Source organism: Neoarius graeffei, chromosome 10, assembly GCF_027579695.1.
Source record: "Neoarius graeffei isolate fNeoGra1 chromosome 10, fNeoGra1.pri, whole genome shotgun sequence".
NCBI classification, from domain to species: Eukaryota; Metazoa; Chordata; class Actinopteri; order Siluriformes; family Ariidae; genus Neoarius; species Neoarius graeffei.
This window is the reverse complement of record NC_083578.1, coordinates 31,733,960-31,755,791: the sequence shown is the minus strand read 5'-3', so window position 1 is coordinate 31,755,791 and position 21,832 is coordinate 31,733,960. Positions and strand designations below refer to the sequence as shown.

Genomic DNA, 21,832 nt, shown 5'->3' with positions numbered 1-21,832 from the left:
ACTATATGAAAGTTTCAACACGACTTCCTAAAACGGTGGTTCCAGCCGAGCCCAAAGTCACGTTTAAGACAAGATAAACTTTATTCATCCCTCGGTGGGGAAATGTACATGTTCCAGCAGCTCACACATAGAAAAGGGTCAGGAATAGACAGTAACAACAACAAAAATGAAAATAAATAAATAAATAAATAAATGAGTGCAATAAAAGTATTTTTAAAAAATAAATAAATAAATAAAAATACCACAGGCCATGTATGTAGTGTACGCAACAAAATAAGAAACTTAAGAACTTAAATAAGAGTAGAACTTCACCAGAAGCAGCAATATTGCACTAATAAAATGCTGGCAACTGAAACAGAAATATTGCACTAGGTAGTGAATGTGATTGCACAGCATAATATAACTAACGAGGATGGAATGTGTGTGTAAAGTAACTAATAAATGACAAACACAGGCGATGGACATAACTGTACGCAACAATTAGGAGAGTGAGACATGAAGAAAATACTTGCAAATGAAAAGAACAGAGTCCCAAATAGTAATATTATTGCACAGCATAAGTAGAAGATGGCAATGAGATGCGGAATAAAGTGACAACGTGACAATGGGTGTGTCCGTGGGACTCCATAGCACCCCCACATGTCACTGAGACTTCTGCCTGGTACATACCCTTAAAGGGGAACTGAAGGCAAATTTATCATCAAAATTCTATTTCTCATTTTATTAAATATAGGAATGCATTTTTGAGAGCTATTTTGTCACTGTTATAGCAAGTTACGAGTGTTTGAAATATGCTCTGTAATACATCAGTCCATATAGTGGGGCAAAAAAGTATTTAGTCAGCCACCAATTGTGCAAGTTCTCCCACTTAAAAAGATGAGAGAGGCCTGTAATTTTCATCATAGGTACACTTCAACTATGAGAGACAGAATGGGGGGAAGAATCCAGGAAATCACATTGTAGGATTTTTAATGAATTAATTGGTAAATTCCTCGGTAAAACAAGTATTTGGTCACCTACAAACAAGCAAGATTTCTGGCTCTCACAGACCTGTAGCTGCTTCTTTAAGAGGCTCCTCTGTCCTCCACTCGTTACCTGTATTAATGGCACCTGTTTGAACTCGTTATCAGTATAAAAGACACCTGTTCACAACCTCAAACAGTCACACTCCAAACTCCACTATGGCCAAGACCAAAGAGCTGTCAAAGGACACCAGAAACAAAATTGTAGACCTGCACCAGGCTGGGAAAACTGAATCTGCAATAGGTAAGCAGCTTGGTGTGAAGAAACCAACTGTGGGAGCAATTATTAGACAATGGAAGACATACAAGACCACTGAATCTCCCTCGATCTGGGGCTCCACGCAAGATCTCACCCCGTGGGGTCAAAATGATCATAAGAACGGTGAGGAAAAATACCAGAACCACACGGGGGGACCTAGTGAATGACCTGCAGAGAGCTGGGACCAAAGTAACAAAGGCTACCATCAGTAACACACTACGCCGCCAGGGACTCAAATCCTGCAGTGCCAGACGTGTCCCCCTGCATCCAGGCCCGTCTGAAGTTTGCTAGAGAGCATTTGGATGATCCAGAAGAGGACTGGAAGAATGTCATATGGTCAGATGAAACCAAAATAGAACTTTTTGGTAAAAACTCAACTTGTCGTGTTTGGAGGAGAAAGAATGCTGAGTTGCATCCAAAGAACACCATACCTACTGTGAAGCATGGGGGTGGAAACATCATGCTTTGGGGCTGCTTTTCTGCAAAGGGACCAGGACGACTGATCCGTGTAAAGGAAAGAATGAATGGGGCCATGTATCGTGAGATTTTGAGTGAAAACCTCCTTCCATCAGCAAGGGCATTGAAGATGAAACGTGGCTGGGTCTTTCAGCATGACAATGATCCCAAACACACCGCCCGGGCAACGAAGGAGTGGCTTTGTAAGAAGCATTTCAAGGTCCTGGAGTGGCCTAGCCAGTCTCCAGATCTCAACCCCATAGAAAATCTTTGGAGGGAGTTGAAAGTCCGTGTTGCCCAGCGACAGCCCCAAAACATCACTGCTCTAGAGGAGATCTGCATGGAGGAATGGGCCAAAATACCAGCAACAGTGTGTGAAAACCTTGTGAAGACTTACAGAAAACGTTTGACCTCTGTCATTGCCAACAAAGGGTATATAACAAAGTATTGAGATTAACTTTTGTTATTGACCAAATACTTATTTTCCACCATAATTTGCAAATTATTTAAAAATCAGACAATGTGATTTTCTGGATTTTTTTTTCTCATTCTGTCTCTCATAGTTGAGGTATACCTATGATGAAAATTACAGGCCTCTCTCATCTTTTTAAGTGGGAGAACTTGCACAATTGGTGACTGACTAAATACTTTTTTGCCCCACTGTATGTCAAAACAATGGCCGTAAACGAGATTCATTGAGACCTGTGCAAGGCGTCGTAGGACGGAAGTAAAATGTACAGCGGAAATCAAACCGTGTCCGAAATCGCTCGCTCGTTCACTACTCCCTATATAGGGAATTACTATAAAGAGGACTATATAGTGACCTCATTGGTAAAATGAAAAAAAAAAAAAAAAAACGCTTTCAGACAAGTCCGTCGCGCTGGTATTTACGTCCTTACTGTCGCACAATTAAAACATGCCAGATCAGTCGGCTGGTGGGTTTTCAAAATAATAAATACATATATATTATTTACCAGCTGGGAGGTCCATATCGTGAAATACCATGGCCGAGGTCTTGAAAATACTGACCGAGGCCTCTGGGCCGAGGTCAGTATTCAAGGACAAGGTCACGGTATTTCACGATACAGACTGACCTTAAGCTGGTAAATAATATTTTTTTCTTTACCAAATTCTAACAGAAAACGAGAGCGCCCGAAAGGGAAAGCAAAGCCAAGGCGAGCCGCCATTTTGAATCCTCATTCACGGCTGTAATGCAAATTGCTTCCTCCTCAGTAAAGAAGTGCACTTCCATGGCAGGAAAAAAAACAAAACTACATTTTGACGCCTATGTAGTCCCCTATTTATACAAAATTGAGTCATTCAGGATTCAGCCATGTTTTTGCTCGGCGTTAGCAGCAGTTAGAGGTTTTTAGCTTTCTCCTGAAATGTTTTCTTTTATTTCTTCTTCCTCAAGGTAGTAAAACTCGCTTTCACTGTGAACACTGTCATTATTGCTATCCATGCTGTAAAATTAATGTTATTCTCCTGAGAAATGCGAAAATAAATGTTGACAAAAAACTGCCATGTTTGTTGTGGTTGTGAACAAGCGAGTCACCAAAGGTCTGTAACCAGGGCCCGGATCATAGGATCGCGGACCGCTCGCGAGCCAATCAGAGCGCACAATTTGATGGAAACCGGACCGCGAAAAAAATAAATGCATTTATTTTTTTCACGGTCCGGTTTCCATCAAATCCTGCGCACTGATTGGCTCGCGAGCAGGTCCGTATCCTATGGTACGGATCCCAGTTACGGACCTCTGGCGACTCGCTCGTTCACAACAACAAACATAGTAGCAATTTTTGTCAACATTTATTTTAGCATTTTTCAGGAGAATAACATTAATTTTACAGCATGGATAGCAATAATGACAGTGTTCACAGCGAAAGCGAGTTTTACTACCCTGAGGAAGAAGAAATAAAAGAAAACATTTCAGGAAAAAGCTAAAAACCTCTAACTGTTGCTAACGCCGAGCAAAAACATGGCTGAATCCTGAATGACTCAATTTTGTATAAATAGGGGACTACATAGGCGTCAAAATGTAGTTGTTTTCCTGCCATGGAAGTGCACTTGTATACTGAGGAGAAAGCAATCTGCATTACAGCCGTGAATGAGGATTCAAAATGGCGGCTTGGCTCGGTTTTCCCTTTCGGGCGCTCTCGTTTTCTGTTAGAATTTGGTAAAGAAAAAAATATATTATTTACCAGCTTAAGGTCGGTCCGTATGGTGAAATACCGTGACTGAGGTCTTGAAAGTACTGACCGAGGCCCTCTGGGCGGAGGTCAGTATTCAAGGCCGACACATGTTATTTACCTCCCAGCTGGTAAATAACATATGTATTTTTGTGATAAATCCATATTATACTGAGCGTATTTCCCACATTAAATCAATACAAAGTAGCTGCATCTTTCAGTTCTTTTTAAATCAAGGCTGAATACTTTCTTCTTTGCTGCTGCCTTTTATTAAATCAAATTTGAGACTTTTAATTTGATTTCTTTCAGCGTGACCGCAATGCATGATGGGATATATTGCTTTGGTTAGTGACCATCGTTGTACACTATTTTCGTGATGCATTATGGGATACTTTGAGTGCACTATATAGGGTGTAAATAATCCTAACTAAGGTTTCGGACAGTACTACAAAATGGCGTCTTCACTATATAGTGCCCTACATAGTGAGTATGGAGCGATTTCGGACACAGGGAAAGTGACCAACATCTGCCAACGCTGTCAAAAGACGCGTGCGCCCTCTTTCGAATGCTGATGTAATCAAGCCGGCAGTTTTGTTTGTTTTGATAGCAATCAGGAAAGTTTGAAAAAAGTAGGCAGTAATCATCATTTCAACTCCTTTCTGGGCAATATTTCGTTTGGAAAACAGTTTGGCAGCACTGACACCTGGCTGACACTTCACGTTTCGAAGTCTCGCACAAGTCTCGTGAAGATTGCGCGGATAAGCGACGCCTGCCGTGGACCGAACGAACTAAATTCAACACGGCCAAAAACCGAATAGGCTGATAAGTATAATATTTAATTGCAATTAGTTGCCGATACGAGTCACGATATAAGGTTACTAAAACCGAAAACGTAACTGAATAACACATTAACTAAGAAATAAAGCGAGTTTAAAAATGACTTCAGTTCCCCTTTAAGATAGTCACACTATATTGTATAAAATGGCTATTTTCCTATAGATTCATGTGACATCACAATGTACAATCACTGCCAGGACTAACAGAATGACACGACTGCTCCAATGAGATGCCTTTAATTTGCTATGCTGTTGGTTGTAATAACCGTAAAGGAAGCATAGGGTTAACATTTTATTTTACCATCATGATAAATAGATTGCCACCATAAAGAGGGACCCCAAAAAGAACACTCGCGTCAGTGTAATAAGCACGTTAATCTCAGGATAACATGCTAACTAGCTAATGTGATCCTACAATAAATGGTGTTACTGCTTTGCGAATTACCCTATCTGTGCACAAGGCTCAAGCACTTCTCTTGTTAACGGCATATGTCAATTTTTTTTTCATTTGGCATTAACAGTTTATTATTTTTAACAGTAGCAAAAGTTAGTTTGTGGATACTGACTCTCCAGGACATATCAGAAAAGCACAAATTTGGAAAAGCGATGTTTTCTGCCAGTTGGAATGGTATCCGGTTATTTACCACGAAAGTCTCTTAGCACAAGTCTGGATTATGGTCACAATAATTTGGGGGGACTCATCTTGATATAGAAAAGGGTTTATTATGACTGCTTAAGGACTGGAAGCTGGAATTTCTGCTGCTGTGCATGTTAAGGATCAGTTATTGATCCCTGAAACGTGGACTGAAAATCCGATTATTTGGTGTCTTTGGATATTTGTAGTTAAGCCATAACAAACCTCGAATTGTGGGCACCTTCATAGATATGATCAGAAGTGACTGAAGTTACGGGGGCATCGTGGCTCAGGTGGATAAGGCGCCATACCATAAATATGGGGACCTGGGTTTGATTCCAACCCGAGGTTATGTCCTGATCCCTCCCCGTCTCTCTCCTGCTCATTTCCTGTCTCTACACTGTCCTATCCAATAAAGGTGAAAAAAGCCCAAAAAAAATCTTTAAAAAAAAAAGTGACTGTCAATAATTATGCATTTGCTGGATTACGTCTCTTGCCCTGCTTGACAACGTTTTGCCAACTAAGTAGTAACCAACAGTTGCGATAGGGGTTGTTTTACAATCAAGGTACAAAGTTTGTGTCACAGGGGTCGGTCCAAAATTCAAATTAAAAAAAAAAACCTATCAAATCTGCACTTTTGGAAATTAATACACATATGAACATAGGCCTGTGTAATAGTTTGTATTATAACAAGAGTAAGTGTATCTTTAAGCAGGGCTGGGAGAAACAAATGAAGTGATTCTCAGAGACATTTTTTTTTTTTTGACAATTCAGAATCCACTACTTCCATAGTGCTTTTAAATATAAGGCTGTAAGCTTTGTGTTAGTTGTCTCTAATATTTATGTCCCAATATCTTGACCACATTTTAGGATGAAAATAATCATTTTAGATATATGTTATTTTATATTGAGAAATTAGCTGTCTCGGAGAGGACATTTTTTTGACACAATTACATACTAATTTGATCAAAATAGTCTGAAAACTTACTGGCATTCAACATTAAAACTTAACTATGTTTCCAATGATATGGAACCAAATATTTGTTTTATGGTATAAAGAATGATTTAAGTGCATCCCTTTTGGAGCTACCTGTGGTCAAAAAAGCACTTTTTCTAAATTACACAAGTAATTTTGCTAAATATGACATATATTGCCATACATTCACCAAAAATAACGTTATCACCAAAAATTTTTTTGCATGGTGAATAGAGCTATCACAGGGCTACAATAAACAACCAAGTTTATTTAGTCAAGCCTTTTGATATTGAAGATAATGAGTGTTAAATGTGATTTTTAGCTTGCGTACCCTGATCGTAAAACAACTCATATGTAAACAAACGAAAGAAACTTCCACTAAAAGTATCCTAGAACGAATGGCAATTAAATAAAAGTGCAACATAAACGTTTAGGAATGACAAAAACAACCAACATGGCGGTTTCAAGATGGCGGAGTGGGGAAATACAATCCCTTGTTTTTGATCGGAATCTCGGCAACTTTCATTAAAAAAAAAAATCCATCAAACATCTTTAAAATATGATCAGTAAGTATTCATAATAAAAGATTAAGTGTTCTTGGATCTTGTGCTAAAGAACTTAGAGTTGTGCTAAGAGACTTTAGAACTTGTGCTAAAAGACTTTTGTGCTAAATAACCGTAACCCGGGGCGGCACAGTGGTGTAGTGGTTAGCGCTGTCGCCTCACAGCAAGAAGGTCCAGGTTCAAGCCCCGTGGCCAGCGAGGGCCTTTCTGTGCGGAGTTTGCATGTTCTCCTCGTGTCCGTGTGGGTTTCCTCCGGGTGCTCCGGTTTCCCCCACAGTCCAAAGACATGCAGGTTAGGCTAACTGGTGACTCTAAATTGACCGTAGGTGTGAATGTGAGTGTGAATGGTTGTCTGTGTCTATGTGTCAGCCCTGTGATGACCTGGCGACTTGTCCAGGATGTATCCCGCCTTTCGCCCGTAGTCAGCTGGGATAGGCTCCAGCTTGCCTGCGACCCTGTAGAACAGGATAAAGCGGCTAGAGATGATGAGAATGAGAACCGTAAACCGTTGGAATCAGCAGTTGGGCTGGGGGGGTGTACACATGTATCAAAATCCATTTAACCACCTTTGCTGACACACCGCTCATTCTCTTCTCTGATGTCAATTTTTAAGCTCTCTTTCACCATTACATTACAGGCATTTAGCAGATGCTCTTATCTTATCCGGTGCGACATACAACATACCCAGAACAGCCGGTGGAGCAGTTGGGGGTTAGGTGCCTTGCTCAAGGGCACTTCAGCCATTCCTTCTGGTCCAGAGAATCAAACTGGCGATCTTTTGGTCCCAAAGCTGCTTCTCTAACCATCAGGCCATGACTTTCCCCAACACCGAAAGCGTTTAGACCACTTTAAGGGTTGGTACATTTTTGCCGATTAAAATCTCACCTCAAGCTGAAAGAACAGGAGTTCCTAAAATAGGACAATTTGTTCCAAGTCTGGCTCAAATTCTTCTACACCCTTAACACATTACACTTCGAAGACCCATTTATGGATCCAGACTCACATTCCTGCCCTTCATAACTGCATTCCTTTCTTTAGAGTCACTGTAATGACTGAATAATACTGGATGGAATATTGAATAAGTGACCACTGGTAATTAGATGCCAACCTCCAAACAAGGGAATAAAACAATTTGGGCCAGTAAAATAGAGATGTTAGGATTCTATTAGGGCCAGGACGCAGGGCCAGACAGCATTAGCCTGGGGCCTCGAAGTCTGTGTTGACTGGCTGTGTTTAGTACCATAGCAGGTGTACAACCTGGAAATGATGGTTTTAGCTTGCTTCATTTGGACGAAACAGACAATGTATGCATCATGTTCCTTGCATTCTCCGGCAAATTTACCACAAAACAAACTCCTCTACTTGATGAGCAGGTAAGGAAGCTGCAGTCACCTCCAGTGAAGTTACCACAAAAAAATATCTCTACTTAGTAAGAAGATAAGGAGGATGCATTAAGGCAGATGTCATCAACAGACTGAATAAACGAATTAGGAAAGCCGGACAGGTCATTGGGACCAACTTGGACCTGGTGCAGCTGGACGGTCAGGAGACAACTGCGGCTGAACCAGGCTTGTGGTACTCGAATCCAGGACTCGGACTCAAGTCCAACTTGTGCCCTAATTTTAAGGACTCATGACTTGGACTCGTAAATTGGAGACGAGGACTCAGATTTTTTTTTCTTTATTTTTTGTAACATGCCATAATAATTTGGCATATTTATATCTCCATTAATTTTTGTACTAATTTTGCGCAAGTGTGTCACACCTGCGCACCTTGGCGTGTGCATCAGATAGACTCTCGGGTGCACTCCAGACAGTGCGCGTGCCAAGCGGACTCTCGCGCATGCACGCCGTAAACGACTCACACCTGAACAGGATTAAGCCGCAATCAGCAAACCTCTATAAAATCTGTGAAAACACAATTTGCGAAGTATTGAGCAGACCCTCCAGGATTTCACAATGTTGCGATTTGCAACTTCAACGCAAATTCAACCAATCCCCGCGAATTCAGGGCGGTGTTGCAATTATATCCAATCACCGCAACTTTCCTGCAAATTTGACCAATCGTTGGCGTCGTCTTGAGGTGACGTCGAAAAACTACCTTCCGCCTTACTTCCGTGTATACGTTCAAGAGAAGCAGCATGTGCGAGTCAGTGTTTATGTAGGCTTAAATTCTGTCACTGAAAGTGTGTTATGTTTACAGTGAAGGACTGTGTGCACTTTACGTTTTTTTTTTTTACTTAATACAAGAAATTAATGGATGCCAACATTTTTGCCAAAATGGTATTTTATTTTCCATTGTTTAGGCAGCTTCAGCATCATACTGTGAGATTCTGTTCAAATTGTTTTTTTTTTCTTCTATGAAGCCTGAGCCATTTATTTTATTAGTTTATAATTATTGTTTAATTTAGTCTTCAGGAGAGACTGCCTGCACACAGTACTAGTATTAATAGCTTTTTTTTCTTACATGAAAGCTGAGGCATTTATATTATATTTTAAGGTAACTTCATGTTGTGCTGTGAGGTTCTATGCACTTTAACTTTTGAACCAAAAGGCGCATTTGGATAAGTAAAGCCTATTTTTCTGCATTTTTGTAGTCCTGGTAATCTTTTATATTGGTAAAGTTGTTTATAGGACCATTTCTCAGTGTCTTTGTTTTTTTTAATCAATAGTTTTTCAGTAATAACTTAATATTTAACATATCACTCAATTTTAATCACAAAAAGAGAAAATCGCAACAATTTCTCGCAACTTTCACTTTCTCCCACAATGTAATCGCAACAAAAACCTAAAAAACACCGCAACTTTCATCGCAATTTTTTGGAAAAGCCCCCGCAACATCAGACATTTTAGCCCATAACAATCACAAAAAAGGCCCGCGAAATCCTGGGGGGACTGATTGAGTTGCATTGCTGACACATTACCGAGCCTTATTTCCTCGTTTGGGTTCCTGATCCCTGATTTCCTGTTTCTCGTCTTTGATTCTGCTGAGTCTCTGATAGCCTGTTTGTGCCTCGCTCGACCTATTGCCTGTTTCACCGTTTTACGAGGGGCGGCACGGTGGTGTAGTGGTTAGCGCTGTCGCCTCACAGCAAGAAGGTCCAGGTTTGAGCCCCGTGGCCGGTGAGGGCCTTTCTGTGCAGAGTTTGCATGTTCTCCCCATGTCCACGTGGGTTTCCTCCAGGTGCTCCGGTTTCCCCCACAGTCCAAAGACATGCAGGTTAGGTTAACTGGTGACTCTAAATTGACCATAGGTGTGAATGGTTGTCTGTGTCTATGTGTCAGCCCTGTGATGACCTGGCGACTTGTCCAGGGTGTACCCCGCCTTTTGCCCGTAGTCAGCTGGGATAGGCTCCAGCTTGCCTGCGACCCTGCAGAACAGGATAAAGCGGCTAGAGATAATGAGAATGAGACCATTTTATGAATTTGCCTGCCATTCTGGATTGTTTACCTGTCTTCACTTCGATTAATAAACACACCTTCTGCACTTACATCCGTCTCTCAACCATCTCTGACAGAATACGTTGCACTCCCTGACAAAGAGAATGCACATTCACCGGTTCATACATCATGTTCAGGAACAAACTCATGTTAATGGTGCTGAAACAAGAGGTGTGGTTGGAGTGTTGGGCTCAGACTCGACTTGAAAAAATTTATGACTTGGACTTGAATGCTGGGGACTCAAGGCTGGACTCGGACTTGAGGTTTAGTGACTCGGCAACACTGGGCTGAACGGTTGCTCATAATGGACAATGCCTGCCACCCCCTCCATGACTAGTCCAGTCATACAGTAGAGCACTTTTAGCACTAGACTAATCCAGCCATGGTCCAGCAAAGAACATCATTGTACATATGAAAAGTAATGGTGTGTTCAGACCAAAATTGGCAAGAGCATCAAAATTCGCTCTGGCTACCCTGCCAGCAACACTGTCCAAGTTTGTGGACACACTGTAACGTAGATGAAATGGCCGGCTACAAGTTCATTTCAAATGCTTGGTCTTGCAAACTTTATTTAAAGGAGCCTCAAAATAAAACGGACAAACATCAACTAGCATCTCTGTGTCAACTGACCAAAAGTAGAGGGTACAAGTTAACCTCATGAAATCTTTTAAATATGAAGGTAAGAAAATAAACTAATGACAAACTAATTAAAAGCAATGTGTGTTGATGCCAAGTTCCAAGTCAAATTTCAACATATAGTTCCATATGACATGTTTACTAGCCACGGTCTTGAATTAACATTAACCTTAATTTATGTGTAGAATGCTTGGAAAACCTACAATTTCGGACCCCTTTGGTTCATGCTTCGATGGTTTTATTTGTGTTCCTGTACGCAAGCAAGGACACATCATAAATAATGGGGAAACCCACCACCACAAATAATTTCTCCTCCGTTGTACATGGGAATGGTTTTACAGGGATGTGGTTCTCTAGAGTGGAGCTCTTCTAAACTCCAATAATTTGCCACTGAACCACGTTATAGCTCATTACCATAAAGCTGCCTGGACTTTAACTTTATTCTGATGCCCCCACCGCCCAAGATGTGCTGCCAACGGTCATGCTGCTGCTTGCTGCCAAGAGATGCTGGCTCACGTAGAAAATTAATGACTTCGGGTCTCTTTGACACTTTCGCTGCTTTGGGTCTGAACGCACCGAGCTGTATCACGGTTCATATCAGTCTCTTAGTGAGTGTGGTGGACCTGTTTCATTACAACTACAAACTCTGAAGAGGAAATTTCTCTTGAAATGTTACCAATTCCATCAAGTCTAGGATGAAGTGACTTAATAGGTTTCATAACTGCCAACATCAGACCTTATAAGTCATCTTACTTGTCCTCTAGGGCAGCGGTTCTCAATCTTTTCTGCTTTAAGGCCCACTTATTCATACTTGTAACGAGTCGGGGCCTAATAAAAAAAGATCCCCAATTATTCTGGCTCCTCTGTTCTATTAGAATCTAATAATCTATTGGAAAATGTATTACTGGAACGCAACATCACTCCCTGTTACAGATGGGAGCCCAGTAATGAAATAAATGCAATAAAAACAAACTGGTTTTTATTGTAGGTATTGTATTTAAAACTGTATGGATATGCCAGAAGCCAACATAAAACCATGCATGCAGGGCATTCTTAGTCAAAAGGGATTAATAATCCAAAAGTGGAGTCTGGTTCATTAACACAAGAACTTATTGCCATGTTTGTGTACAGAAAACAAACAAGTTATTAGAACCAAGAAGTACACTTAAAAGAAGTGGATACAGAAACCACTCAATGGGATAGATCTTTACACGCTAACAAAGAAGGATTTTTCCTACGAGCTGGAAAATTATCCATCCATTGAGTTCCCCAACATCTCAAACTACCTGGTGCTGCAGACATCGTTCTACACGGACAAACAGATGGAAGCGTACAACTTTTTATATGTCGCTGGGTTAAAGATCTGGAGATCAAAACACTACAAGATAAACGGCAGTAGACGGATCCAAGTGTAGGAAGCGCGTTTATTAACAGGTGTCAAAAAGTCCTTCCCGCACCATTCATGGTGCGTTTGGCGGCACCGATCTCCATTTCGTAGCCCTGTGGCCTATATTACATAGCTAGGGTTACAGTGTGGGGCTAGTCCTCTGGTAACCGCAAGAGTTTGACTCCCCACTTGCATCTGTATTGCAGTGTGCCTTGCCAGATGGCAGTAGGCACCATTTTTATGATGGTCTTTGGTATGACCTAGCCGTGAGTAGAACTCGGGATCTCCTGATCGAGAGGCGGACACGCTAACCACTAGGCCACTCGCCGGTTTATTAGCAGGTGTGATATTTAAAAAAAAACAAAAAAAACAAAGGAAAGCAGAATCATAAAGCAGAGTACTTAAACAGCAGTATAAACATGGCTAGAAACAAACGTGACCGTAATAATGCTTCAAAGTCTTTTTGAAAACAGCGTCCGCATCTGCGCGTGCCAACTGCACTCAAATCAGTATCAGGTGTTTCCCATAATGCCTGGGTCCCAAGTGTACGCACAACACGCTCTGGAAGTGAGCGCGGCCACTCGAGCTGCGCCAGGCTCAAGTGTGCGAAGGCGCAACAGTCAAATGTTTACCTGCTGTGTAACTTTTAGCTCATGTGTATAATCGCCATGCATTGCCACCAAAATGCTTCATTTTCATTGATAACCCATCGCAAAGCATCGCGAGCTGGAGTGTGACCGTAGCTTAATGAGGCGGATGTGACGTCGGATGCAACCCAGCAATTGTACCCTACTACGAATAAAAATTAACTTCAACTGGGGGGGGGGGGGATTGTAGCCCACTTGATGGTGCTGTTGAGAAACCCTGCTCTAGGGTTTGAGGCAATATGCAACCAATGATGCTCACATTCATCTGAACTGTATGTGTTTATGTAGTTATTTAGTCATTAAGGAAATAGCTATTTTATACAAAATAAAGGGCAAAGAAGACTTTGTGCCAGAGGACCAAATAATCCTATTTTAAGAAGTGATGCTCTTAGATTTTTTTTTTCCTCAAGGCCAAAGAAGTTTGAACCCTTTAAACAGCAGTTTGAACACTGGGTCATGTTGGAAACTTAGACATTTTAATGCAACATATTACGCTACATTTGAAGATGAAGACAACTTTGGTCAAGGCTAAAGCCATTTTAAAACCCATTTTAGATGATTAGAAAATAGGTTTTTGGTAGCCTAAACAGCCTACTAAACAATGGCGTCATACCGGGAAATAACAATTTTTTATTTTTTTCGCGGTCCGGTTTCCATCAAATCCTGCACTCTGATTGGCTGGCAAGTGGATCCGTATCCTACGGTATGGATCCCAGTTACGGACCTCTGGCGACTCGCTCATTCACAACAACAATAGTAGCAATTTCTGTCAACATTTATTTTCGCATTCCTCAGCATAATAGCATTAATTTTACATCATGGATAGCGATAACAACAATCTTCACAGCGAAAGCGAGTTTTACTACCCTGAGGAAAAAGAAATAAAAGAAAACATTTCAGGAGAAAGCTAAAAACCTCTAACTTGCCAACGCCGAGTAAAAACATGGCTGAATCCTGAATGACTCAATTTTGTATAAATAGGGGACTACATAGGCGGCAAAATTTATTTTTTTTTCCTGCCATGGAAGTGCACTTGTATACTGAGGAGGAAGCAATTTGCATTACAGCCGTGAATGAGGATTCAAAATGCGGCTCGCCTCGGCTCGGTTTTCCCTTTCGGGCGCTCTCGTTTTCTGTTAGAATTTGGTAAAGAAAAAATAAACATTATTTACCAGCTTAAGGTCGGTCCGTATGGTGAAATACCATGACCTCGGCCTTGAATACTGACCTCGGCCCAGAGGGCATCGGTCAGTACTTTCAAGACCTCGGTCACAGTATTTCACGATACGGACATCCCAGCTGGTAAATAACACACACACACAAAATATGATACTTTTAAGAGGAAAAAAGATATTGGACTGTATTGAAACCAAGAGGCCATTTTAAAAAGCCCTTTTCTGACAGACTCAGATGAAATTTTAGTGGCCTGACATGTTTAAACCCTTTAAAATTTGAGCATTAACTCCTACAGGAAAATTAGGCATTTTATAATACACATTATAACGTGTTTATGGATGAAGATAGATTATTTCAGGAAGTCAATTTCCTTTCAGACTGATCAGATTGAGCATCTTCTTCCAAAACCATGGCCACTGAGTTGTTCCCACTTTACTGCTATAACAGTTTCCACCGGTTTTTGGAGCATGGCTCTGGGGATTTGGGCTCATTCAGCGACAAGAGCACAAGAGGTTTGGCACTGATTTCAGGGAAGACGGCTTGGCATGAAGCTGGGATTCCAGTTCATCCCAAAGGTGTTCAGTGGGGTTGAAGTCAGGGCTCTGTACAGGCCACTCGAGTTCTTCCACTCCAGCCTTGGCAAACCATGTCTTCATGGAGCTCATTTTGTTTACAGGGCACTGTCGAGCTGGATCATGTATGGACCCGAGAGATCCAGTGACAAGAAATTGTCGTGCTACCACATACAAAAGACATGCTATAAAATTTTGCGCTTCCAAGTTCGCGGCAGCAATTTTGGGAACAACCGCATCATGTAGGAATGATGCTTAGGTGTCCACATACTTCTGGCCACGCAGTGTATTTGTCCATCCAGCTAGATATAAATTGAGAAGGATTTTGGCCACCCAAGCTGTTTGGTGATCTGAACAGGAAAATTAGGTATTACTGCAAGTTGAAGACGGGTCAAAGGAAAAAGTATTTTCCCAATTTGTACTACCACCAAAAACAAGAGAGACACTAAAAATGCATTTGTAGAAGTTCTATATTTGGCCAAATCAGTGTCACCTTACAATACAAAACAAGCGTGCTCTGAGAGCATAATATTCCCCACTACAATATATTGCAAACGAAATTGCAATATGCATATTCCTGTCCTATAATAAAGCCTTCTGCCAAGTTTCGTGAAATTCCTCCAAAAATTGTGATTTCAGAAGGTGAGCACGCTTTTCTGGGACGGACATCACCATGACATAATCCCCTTTCGGCCAGCGGGGGATAAAAACCGAATGAATACCATGGGTGATACAGTGGCACAACGGGTAGTGTTGCTGCCTCACAACACCTGAGCTTGGGTCTGTGCATGGTCTCATAAGAGGCATCTGACTGCAGGACTGGATGTTAGCCGTTTTGGATGTCCAACCCGGACCACGCCGACCCATGTAGGAACAACTACAGGATACACCCAAACCCTTGTACAGTGGCGCTTGAAAGTTTGTGAACCCTTTAGAATTTTCTATATTTCTGCAAAAATATGATCTAAAACATCATCAGATTTTCACACAAGTCCTAAAAGTAGATAAAGAGAACCCAGTTAAACAAATGAGACAAAAATATTATACTTGGTCATTTATTTATTGAGGAAAATGAGCCAATATTACATATCTGAGAGTGGCAAAAGTATGTGAACCTCTAGGATTAGCAGTTAATTTGAAGGTGAAATTAGAGTCAGGTGCTTTCAATCAATGGGATGACAATCAGGTGTGAGTGGGCACCCTGTTTTATTTCAAGAACAGGGATCTATCAAAGTCTGATCTTCACAACACATGCTTGTGGGAGTGTATCGTGGCACAAACAAAGGAGATTTCTGAGGACTTCAGAAAAAGCATTGTTGATGCTCATCAGGCTGGAAAAGGTTACAAAACCATCTCTAAAGAGTTTGGACTCCATCAATCCACAGTCAGACAGATTGTGTACAAATGGAGGAAATTCAAGACCATTGTTACCCTCCCCAGGAGAGGTCGACCAACAAAGATCACTCCAAGAGCAAGGCGTGTAATAGTTGGCGAGGTCACAAAGGACCCCAGGGTAACTTCTAAGCAACTGAAGGCCTCTCTCACATTGGCTAATGTTCATGTTCATGAGTCCACCATCAGGAGAACACCGAACAACAATGGTGTGCATGGCAGGGTTGCAAGGAGAAAGCCACTGCTCTCCAAAAAGAACATTGCTGCTCATCTGCAGTTTGCTAAAAATCACGTGGACAAGCCAGAAGGCTACTGGAATGTTTTGTGGATGGATGAGACCAAAATAGAACTTTTTGGTTTAAATGAGAAGCGTTATGTTTGGAGAAAGGAAAACATTGCATTCCAGCATAAGAACCTTATCCCATCTGTGAAACATGGTGGTGGTAGTATCATGGTTTGGACCTGTTTTGCTGCATCTGGGCCAGGACAGCTTGCCCTCATTGATGGAACAATGGATTCTGAATTATACCAGCGAATTCTAAAGGAAAATGTCAGGACATCTGTCCATGAACTGAATCTGAAGAGGAGGTGGGTCAGGCAGCAAGACAACGACCCTAAGCACGCAAGTCATTCTTCCAAAGAATGGTTAAAGAAGAATAAAGTTAATGTTTTGGAATGGCCAAGTCAAAGTCCTGACCTTAATCCAATTGAAATGTTGTGGAAGGACCTGAAGCGAGCAGTTCATGTGAGAAAACCCACCAACATCCCAGAGTTGAAGTTGTTCTGTATGGAGGAATGGGCTAAAATTCCTCCAAGCCGGTGTGCAGGACTGATCAACAGTTACCAGAAACATTTAGTTGCAGTTATTGCTGCACAAGGGGGTCACACCAGATACTGAAAGCAAAGGTTCACATACTTTTGCCACTCACAGATATGTAATATTGGATCATTTTCCTCAAGAAATAAATGACCAAGTATAATATTTTTGTCTCATTTGTTTAACTGGGTTCTCTTTATCTACTTTTAGGACTTGTGTGAAAATCTGATGATGTTTTAGGTCATATTTATGCAGAAATATAGAAAATTCTAAAGGGTTCACAAACTTTCAAGCACCACTGTATGGCAATATATGTCATATTTAGCAAAATTACTCGTGTCATTTAGAAAAAGTGCTTTTTTGACCACAGGTAGCTCCAAAAGGGATGCACTTAAATCATTCTTTATACCATAAAACAAATATTTGGTTCCATATCATTGGAAACATAGTTAAGTTTTAATGTTGAATGCCAGTAAGTTTTCAGACTATTTTGATCAAATTAGTATGTAATTGTGTCAAAAAAAAAGTCCTCTCCGAGACAGCTAATTTCTCAATATAAAATAACATATCTAAAATGATTATTTTCATCCTAAAATGTGGTCAAGATATTGGGACATAAATATTAGAGACAACTAACACAAAGCTTACAGCCTTATATTTAAAAGCACTATGGAAGTAGTGGATTCTGAATTGTCCAAAAAAAAGTCCTCTCCGAGAATCACTTCATTTGTTTCTCCCATCTTATAGCAGATTACACAAAACTACCATACGCACATGTCAAAAAATTACCTGAAATCTGTTCTTTAACTTGTCCTTCACTTAAAAACTGGTACAAGAACCAGTTTGAATCAATTTGAATTTTGGACCCCGGGACACAAACTTTGTACCCTGATTGTAAAACAACCCGTAGGAGAAATTGTAACTGGCTAAAGAAATGTACATAGGATAATTATCTGGCTGTAGATGCTCCAGGGTCATTCTATGTCAACTAAACCAGAGTTTGGCAGCTTTCGATTTTGACTTTCGATTTTGATAGTATATCATTTTAAAGAACTAAAGTCGGTTCCCTGGTGCTGTGCTGTTTGTGGTTATGTGGTTCTTTAGCTGCTACGGAGAGGTGCAATTGAATGCGAGAGGATGATAAATCACTCAATAGACCTCGGAACAATTTGTCCCCCTCACTTCTAAAATGATGGCTACGTCCCTGCTCACAGATATGTAATATTGGATCATTTTCCTCAATAAATAAAATGACCAAGTATAATATTTGTGTCTCATTTGTTGAACTGGGTTCTCTTTATCTACTTGTAGGACTTGTGCGACAATCTGATGTCATATTGATGCAGAAATATAGAAAATTCTAAAAGGGTTCACAAACTTTCAAACACCACTGTATGTCACAGTGCCTGTAAGTGGGGAGTGCGTGGCATCTCTCTGCCTACGTCCAATTCCGCAAGCTGCAGCGACACAGACTTTGTTCTTGTCGTGATTTCACCATGTCTGTATGGGTTCACCAGTTTCCTCTCAGCTCCAAAAAATAAAAATTGTCCTCTGTGTGTGTGTGAGCTCCCTGTGATGGACTGCTGTCCCATTTAGGGTGTGTGTTCCTGCACCAGTGTTGCCAGATGTACGATAATTGTTGTATTTGTACGATAATTCTGCCCTCTGTACAATGAATAATGGGAAAAAATCTGAAATGTACGATAATTTCAAAGTTTTCAGTTGGTTGTCCAAACACGCATCCCTCTCTCTCTCTGACCCCCAAGAATCATTTCGCAGGCTTTCCACTCAGGCGCCATCCAGTGTTGCCAGATAGGAAATATGCAAGTATCGTACCAAAACATCGTGGCATTGAGTGAAGACACGAAAGCAATGGATGTCGATGAATTCTGGAATCACGTTTCTAAGGTGGAGAATTTACAGGGGACTGCCGTATTCAGTGAACTGGGAAAGTTTGCCCTGGATGTGCTTGTGTTTCCCCACTCCAATGCATCATGCGAGCGAGTTTTTTCCAAAGTCAATCTCATAACGAAACCAGCTCATTACAGACATTATGAATGGACTTGTGCAGACATCAGAGTGTGTGAGGAATGCTGGTGGGTGCCATGCCTTCAAACCGACGAACACCATGCTGCGGTCCATGACGGCATCCGATCTTTCCCGTGACAGGATTACCCAACCAACAACATCTGCACAAGTGAGCGTGGCATCGGATGATGACAGCGACCTGGAGGTTGAATTCGAATCTTTCTAGTCTTACGGTAATTGTGCATTTACTTTCTCTTTGTGTCATAGTTTTCCCTCTACTACGGGAATATTGCGAATTACTGTTTAAAAATTTAAGTAATAATCTTTGGAAATTAAAATACAGCTAAAATAACTATATTGTATGCGTTTTGTTTGTGTACGATAATTTCTCACAAAAAACAATAATTTTGAGGTTTTGGTACGATACTTGCATATTTCCTATCTGGCAACACTGTCCTGCACCCAGGGTTCCTGTGGCTCCACATACCCCTTTTCCACCAAATCAGTTCCAGGGCTGGTTCGGAGCCAGTGCTGGTGCTGGTTCACAACTCGTTCAACTTGCGAGCCAGCTGAGAACCAGTTTGCTTTTCCATCGCTCGCGGTGCTAAGCGGAGACACGTCATTACGTCGCTGATATGTCAGTTACGTCACTACATTTGCATAAACCTTGGCGCGAATATCGAAGCAAAAACAACACGGAAGAAGCAGCAGCAGCAGCAACAACAATAATAATAATAATGGATGACTTCGCGTTTGTACAGCTGCTGCTTCTCGTCGCTTAAAAATGGCGATCTTTTGTGGTCTTGTTATTGTTGTTGGTCTTAACAACTCCACCCCCCTGCTGACGTAAGCGTTTCTTTCCTCTGGCCCAGCAGAGAGTTGGTGCTAGCCTGGAACCAGTTTTTCTTAGTCTGGCTAACGTGACAAAGCTCTCTAAGCTATTGGTCTGGCCAAGATATTAAGCCCAACCGTTTCCCAGAGCCCGTGGTTGACCCGCCTCCCTGAAATGCCTCAGTTTGCTACTGGTCGAAGCCAGAAAAGGCTGTGACGAAGCTTAAACCAATCACATCACTCTTTCCTCTGATGTATGCGACGCGACGGGGCTAACTGGTAGATTAAACTCTTACCGAAGCCGGTCGGGAGCAAGGCGAAAACGTCCTTCCTTTCAATAAATACCTCCAGGGCTGCTCTTTGCTCCGTTTTCAATGAGAACTTCCCGTTGAATGCTTTCAATACAGCATCTATGCGTAATAGATGCGGAAGCGTGAATGAAGCGCTTCCGGCATAGATTCTGTAAACAATCTATGGCTTCCGGTCGCAGTTCTAGACTGTGCCGTTGGAGATGCTCAAAGTTGATTGGCTCCCGATTTTTCGGGAGCTTGGAAGACAGGGATGCAAACAGCGCGCCTTTTGGCGGATGCCGCTTTTTTCACGGCTGAATCGCGCAGATCCGAATTTTTTTTTTAGGGGGGGCGTTGGAGTGTCTGATTATAATTTCAAAGTAAATTCTGTATTAAAATTACTAAATAAGCAAATCCGTTACAGTCCATGAAACAGGAAGTATAAGGATGAGGAAAAAAACAGTTTAAATCAGGAAGCTGCGCAGTCCTGCTGCTCAGGCTGCACAAATGTGCGCAGCTTCCCGATTTAAACTGTTTTTTTCTCATCCTTATACTTCCTGTTTCATGGACTGTAACGGATTTGCTTATTTAGTAATTTTAATACAGAATTTACTTTGAAATTATAATCAGACACTCCAACGCCCCCCCTAAAAAAAAATTCGGATCTGCGCGATTCAGCCGTGAAAAAAGCGGCATCCGCCAAAAGGCGCGCTGTTTGCATCCCTGGGAAGAGCTCTAGATAGCTTGCCTGGCCAGACTAAAGGCTTCTGCATGCTCTTGCGACAAGGCTTTTGCAGATAGCTTTTCGCAGACAGTTGTAATTTATTGTTGAGCGGGGAGTATAGGCGTGCACGATGTTATTCACCGGTACAACGCAAGGGGGCGCGAAGTCGCTAGGAGTAGTTGGTGGGTGTGGTTAGTGGAGTGTTTATCCTCCGGTTACTTATAATGACTAGAACTTTTTTTTTTATAATGACTAGAACTGGAGTCGTATAGATGTACGTACTTCCTCAATCAACCGCTCTTCGTGCTGCTCCATCTTCGCTCGTGTTTTTAAAAATGCCGGTCGTGAAAACAAACCAAACCGGGAAAGTAGGGAAGCGGAAGTGCGTGTACAGCGGATGTAGAGTGGACCAATCAGAGCCCTCTTGTCTGCGGCGGTGTCTGCGAGGCTTCTGCGGTGGTCACAATTTTTGGGAGGTGCGCGCAGAGCGTCTGCGAAGGTGGGGGGGCTACGCAGACGCTATCTGTGACGCTATCTGTGAGGACTGGGTTGTCAGCATAAATTGGCCTTAAGCTCGCAACAGGCCCTCGTGTTGCGTCATACTTAGGATGGGCGGGCCCAGGCTAAGTTTTTCTGGCCCCAGATCCAGTTCTTTGTCAGTGGAAACAGAAAACCCGGTTCCAAACTAAGCACTGGCCCGGAACCAGCCCTGGAACTGCTTTGGTGGAAAAGGGGCAGCAGCGAGCAGGAGAAAGTAATACTGAAGATGAATGGATGAGTGCGCCCTCTACAGGCTCAAAGGCGTAACTAATCATTTAAGGTGGAACGGAGAACTGGAAGAAGAGCCCAGTTTGAGCCTCGTTACAGTGTCAGTGCGCACCGGTCAGGCTTTGCATTTCAATTAAGTGGTGGTTTCGGAGCCACGGAACAAGACAAAGCGTGTTCATTTTATGCGGA

General features: G+C 41.8%; 1 protein-coding gene across 2 annotated transcripts in view; it reads right to left on the bottom strand.

Annotated features, from left to right (window-relative positions):
- LOC132893018 (cyclin-dependent kinase 17) overlaps nucleotides 1-21,832 on the bottom strand; it is a 132,885-nt gene that overhangs the window by 109,980 nt on the left and 1,073 nt on the right. The window lies entirely within an intron of this gene.